Source organism: Haemaphysalis longicornis, unplaced genomic scaffold (genome assembly GCF_048455015.1).
Source record: "Haemaphysalis longicornis isolate Haplotype H1 unplaced genomic scaffold, Haemaphysalis longicornis Haplotype H1 scaffold_83, whole genome shotgun sequence".
Lineage (NCBI taxonomy): Eukaryota > Metazoa > Arthropoda > Arachnida > Ixodida > Ixodidae > Haemaphysalis > Haemaphysalis longicornis.
In genome coordinates, this window is record NW_027526452.1 from 668043 (window position 1) to 674042 (window position 6000).

Below are 6000 nucleotides of genomic sequence, written 5' to 3' on the forward strand. Positions count from 1 at the left end.
CAATTTATGCTTTCCTCCGCATGCGTCGTCCGTACACGTGCCGAATCCAGGTTGCCATGCGCTCGGAGAAGTTGCTTCCAAACACGGCGGGTTCGCAGCAGGACCGGACTAAGCGGCGGTTGGTCTTGGTAGTGAAGAAGAAATCCAGGAAACCAGGAATGGGCGGCCCATAGCAGTGTGGCCTGAAAAAACAGCAGTTATGAGCGCATGTTTGCAGCGGTGTTGTGCCCGACGATGCTGGCGGCTGGATCCAATTTATGCTTTACTCCGCATGCGTCGTCCGTACACGTGCCCAATCCGGGTTGCCAAGCGTTTGGAGCAGTTGCTTCCAAACACGGCGGGTATCGCAGCAGGAACGGACTAAGCGGCGGTTGGTCTTGGTTGTGCAGAAGAAATCCAGGAAACCAGGAATGGGCGGCCCATAGCAGTGTGGCCTGAAACAACAGCAGTTGTCAGCGCATGTTTGCAGCGCTGTTGTGCGCGACGATGCTGGCGCCTGGATCCAGTTTATGCTTTGCTCCACATGCGTCGTCCGTACACGTGCCGAATCTAGGTTGCCATGCGCTCGGAGAAGTTGCTTACAAACACGGCGGGTATCGTAGCAGGACCGGACTAAGCGGCGGTTGGTCTTGGTAGTGCAGAAGAAATCCAGGAAACCAGAATTGGGCGGCCCATAGCAGTGAGGCCTGAAACAACAGCAGTTGTCAGCGCATGTTTGCAGCGGTGTTGTGCCCGACGATGCTGGCGGCTGGATCCAATTTATGCTTTGCTCCGCATGCGTCGTCCGTACACGTGCCCAATCCGGGTTGCCAAGCGTTTGGAGCAGTTGCTTCCAAACACGGCGGGTATCGCAGCAGGACCGGACTAAGCGGCGGTTGGTCTTGGTTGTGCAGAAGAAATCCAGGACACCAGGAATGGGCGGCCCATAGCAGTGTGGCCTGAAACAACAGCAGTTGTCAGCGCATGTTTGCAGCGGTGTTGTGCCCGACGATGCTGGCGGCTGGATCCAATTTATGCTTTCCTCCGCATGCGTCGTTCGTACACGTGCCGAATCCGGGTTGCCAAGCGTACGGAGCAGTTGCTTCCAAACACGGCGGGTATCGCCGCAGGACCGGACTAAGCGGCGGTTGGTCTTGGTAGTGCAGAAGAAATCCAGGAAACCAGGAATGGGCGGCCCATAGCAGTGTGGCCTGAAACAACAGCAGTCGTCAGCGCATGTTTGCAGCGGTGTTGTGCCCGACGATGCTGGCGGCTGGATCCAATTTATGCTTTCCTCCACATGCGTCGTCCGTACACGTGCCGAATCCGGGTTGCCAAGCGTACGGAGCAGTTGCTTTCAAACACGGCGGCTATCGCAGCAGGACCGTACTAAGCGGCGGTTGGTCTTGGTAGTGAAGATGAAATCCAGGAAACCAGGAATGGGCGGCCCATAGCAGTGTGGCCTGAAACAACAGCAGCTGTGGGCGCATGTTTGCAGCGGTGTTGTGCCGACGATGCTGGCGGCTGGATCCAATTTATGCTTTGCTCCGCATGCGTCGTCCGTACAACTGCCAAATCCGGGTTGCCAAGCGTTCGGAGCAGTTGCTTCCAAACACGGCGGGTATCGCAGCAGGACCGGACTAAGCGGCGGTTGGTCTTGGTAGTGCAGAAGAAATCCAGGAAACCAGAAATGGGTGGCCCATAGCAGTGGGGCCTGAAACAACAGCAGTTGTCAGCGCATGTTTGCAGCGGTGTTGTGCCGACGATGTTGGCGGCTGGATCCAATTTATGCTTTCCTCCGCATGCGTCGTCCGTACACGTGCCGAATCCAGGTTGCCATGCGCTCGGAGAAGTTGCTTCCAAACACGGCGGGTTCGCAGCAGGACCGGACTAAGCGGCGGTTGGTCTTGGTAGTGAAGAAGAAATCCAGGAAACCAGGAATGGGCGGCCCATAGCAGTGTGGCCTGAAAAAACAGCAGTTATGAGCGCATGTTTGCAGCGGTGTTGTGCCCGACGATGCTGGCGGCTGGATCCAATTTATGCTTTACTCCGCATGCGTCGTCCGTACACGTGCCCAATCCGGGTTGCCAAGCGTTTGGAGCAGTTGCTTCCAAACACGGCGGGTATCGCAGCAGGACCGGACTAAGCGGCGGTTGGTCTTGGTTGTGCAGAAGAAATCCAGGAAACCAGGAATGGGCGGCCCATAGCAGTGTGGCCTGAAACAACAGCAGTTGTCAGCGCATGTTTGCAGCGCTGTTGTCCGCGACGATGCTGGCGCCTGGATCCAGTTTATGCTTTGCTCCACATGCGTCGTCCGTACACGTGCCGAATCTAGGTTGCCATGCGCTCGGAGAAGTTGCTTACAAACACGGCGGGTATCGTAGCAGGACCGGACTAAGCGGCGGTTGGTCTTGGTAGTGCAGAAGAAATCCAGGAAACCAGAATTGGGCGGCCCATAGCAGTGAGGCCTGAAACAACAGCAGTTGTCAGCGCATGTTTGCAGCGGTGTTGTGCCGACGATGCTGGCGGCTGGATCCAATTTATGCTTTCCTCCGCATGCGTCGTCCGTACACGTGCCGAATCCGGGTTGCAAAGCGTACGGAGCAGTTGCTACCAAACACGGCGGGTATCGCAGCAGGACCGGACTAAGCAGCGGTTGGTCTTGGTAGTGCAGAAGAAATCCAGGAAACCAGAAATGGGTGGCCCATAGCAGTGGTGCCTGAAACAACAGCAGTTGTCAGCGCATGTTTGCAGCGGTGTTGTGCCGACGATGCTGGCGGCTGGATCCAATTTATGCTTTCCTCCGCATGCGTCGTCCGTACACGTGCCGAATCCAGGTTGCCAAGCGTTCGGAGCAGTTGCTTTCAAACACGACGGGTATCGCAGCAGGACCGGACTAAGCTGCGGTTGGTCTTGGTAGTGCGAAAGAAATCCAGGAAACCAGGAATGGGCAGCCCATAGCAGTGTGGCCTGAAACAACAGCAGTTGTCAGCGCATGTTTGCAGCAGTGTTGTGCCCGACGATACTGGCGGCTGGATCCAATTTATTCTTTCCTCCGCATGCATCGTTCGTACACGTGCCCAATCCGGGTTGCCAAGCGTTTGGAGCAGTTGCTTCCAAACACGGCGGGTATCGCAGCAGGACCGGACTAAGCGGCGGTTGGTCTTGGTAGTGCAGAAGAAATCCAGGAAACCAGGAATGGGCGGCCCATAGCAGTGTGGCCTGAAAAAACAGCAATTGTGAGCGCATGTTTGCAGCGGTGTTGTGCCCGACGATGCTGGCAACTGGATCCAATTTATGCTTTGCTCCGCACGCGTCGTCCGTACACGTGCCCAATCCGGGTTGCCAAGCGTTCGGAGCAGTTGCTTCCAAACACGGTGGGTATCGCAGCAGGACCGGACTAAGCGGCGGTTGGTCTTGGTAGTGAAGAAGAAATCCAGGAAACCAGGAATGGGCGGCCCATAGCAGTGTCGCCTGAAAAAACAGCAGTTATGAGCGCATGTTTGCAGTGGTGTTGTGCCCGACGATGCTGGCGGCTGGATCCAATTTATGCTTTGCTCCGCATGCGTCGTCCGTACACGTGCCCAATCCGGGTTGCCAAGCGTTTTGAGCAGTTGCTTCCAAACACGGCGGGTATCGCAGCAGGACCGGACTAAGCGGCGGTTGGTCTTGGTTGTGCAGAAGAAATCCAGGACACCAGGAATGGGCGGCCCATAGCAGTGTGGCCTGAAACAACAGCAGTTGTCAGCGCATGTTTGCAGCGGTGTTGTGCCCGACGATACTGGCGGCTGGATCCAATTTATTCTTTCCTCCGCATGCATCGTTCGTACACGTGCCCAATCCGGGTTGCCAAGCGTTTGGAGCAGTTGCTTCCAAACACGGCGGGTATCGCAGCAGGACCGGACTAAGCGTCGGTTGGTCTTGGTAGTGCAGAAGAAATCCAGGAAACCAGGAATGGGCGGCCCATAGCAGTGTGGCCTGAAACAACAGCAGTTGTCAGCGCATGTTTGCAGCGGTGTTGTGCCCGACGATGCTGGCGGCTGGATCCAATTTATGCTTTCCTCCGCATGCGTCGTCCGTACACGTGCCGAATCCGGGTTGCCAAGCGTACGGAGCAGTTGCTTTCAAACACGGCGGCTATCGCAGCAGGACCGTACTAAGCGGCGGTTGGTCTTGGTAGTGAAGAAGAAATCCAGGAAACCAGGAATGGGCGGCCCATAGCAGTGTGGCCTGAAACAACAGCAGCTGTGGGCGCATGTTTGCAGCGGTGTTGTGCCGACGATGCTGGCGGCTGGATCCAATTTATGCTTTGCTCCGCATGCGTCGTCCGTACAACTGCCAAATCCGGGTTGCCAAGCGTTCGGAGCAGTTGCTTCCAAACACGGCGGGTATCGCAGCAGGACCGGACTAAGCGGCGGTTGGTCTTGGTAGTGCAGAAGAAATCCAGGAAACCAGAAATGGGTGGCCCATAGCAGTGGGGCCTGAAACAACAGCAGTTGTCAGCGCATGTTTGCAGCGGTGTTGTGCCGACGATGTTGGCGGCTGGATCCAATTTATGCTTTCCTCCGCATGCGTCGTCCGTACACGTGCCGAATCCAGGTTGCCATGCGCTCGGAGAAGTTGCTTCCAAACACGGCGGGTTCGCAGCAGGACCGGACTAAGCGGCGGTTGGTCTTGGTAGTGAAGAAGAAATCCAGGAAACCAGGAATGGGCGGCCCATAGCAGTGTGGCCTGAAAAAACAGCAGTTATGAGCGCATGTTTGCAGCGGTGTTGTGCCCGACGATGCTGGCGGCTGGATCCAATTTATGCTTTACTCCGCATGCGTCGTCCGTACACGTGCCCAATCCGGGTTGCCAAGCGTTTGGAGCAGTTGCTTCCAAACACGGCGGGTATCGCAGCAGGACCGGACTAAGCGGCGGTTGGTCTTGGTTGTGCAGAAGAAATCCAGGAAACCAGGAATGGGCGGCCCATAGCAGTGTGGCCTGAAACAACAGCAGTTGTCAGCGCATGTTTGCAGCGCTGTTGTGCGCGACGATGCTGGCGCCTGGATCCAGTTTATGCTTTGCTCCACATGCGTCGTCCGTACACGTGCCGAATCTAGGTTGCCATGCGCTCGGAGAAGTTGCTTACAAACACGGCGGGTATCGTAGCAGGACCGGACTAAGCGGCGGTTGGTCTTGGTAGTGCAGAAGAAATCCAGGAAACCAGAATTGGGCGGCCCATAGCAGTGAGGCCTGAAACAACAGCAGTTGTCAGCGCATGTTTGCAGCGGTGTTGTGCCGACGATGCTGGCGGCTGGATCCAATTTATGCTTTCCTCCGCATGCGTCGTCCGTACACGTGCCGAATCCGGGTTGCAAAGCGTACGGAGCAGTTGCTACCAAACACGGCGGGTATCGCAGCAGGACCGGACTAAGCAGCGGTTGGTCTTGGTAGTGCAGAAGAAATCCAGGAAACCAGAAATGGGTGGCCCATAGCAGTGGTGCCTGAAACAACAGCAGTTGTCAGCGCATGTTTGCAGCGGTGTTGTGCCGACGATGCTGGCGGCTGGATCCAATTTATGCTTTCCTCCGCATGCGTCGTCCGTACACGTGCCGAATCCAGGTTGCCAAGCGTTCGGAGCAGTTGCTTTCAAACACGACGGGTATCGCAGCAGGACCGGACTAAGCTGCGGTTGGTCTTGGTAGTGCGAAAGAAATCCAGGAAACCAGGAATGGGCAGCCCATAGCAGTGTGGCCTGAAACAACAGCAGTTGTCAGCGCATGTTTGCAGCAGTGTTGTGCCCGACGATACTGGCGGCTGGATCCAATTTATTCTTTCCTCCACATGCATCGTTCGTACACGTGCCCAATCCGGGTTGCCAAGCGTTTGGAGCAGTTGCTTCCAAACACGGCGGGTATCGCAGCAGGACCGGACTAAGCGGCGGTTGGTCTTGGTAGTGCAGAAGAAATCCAGGAAACCAGGAATGGGCGGCCCATAGCAGTGTGGCCTGAAAAAAACAGCAATTGTGAGCGCATGTTT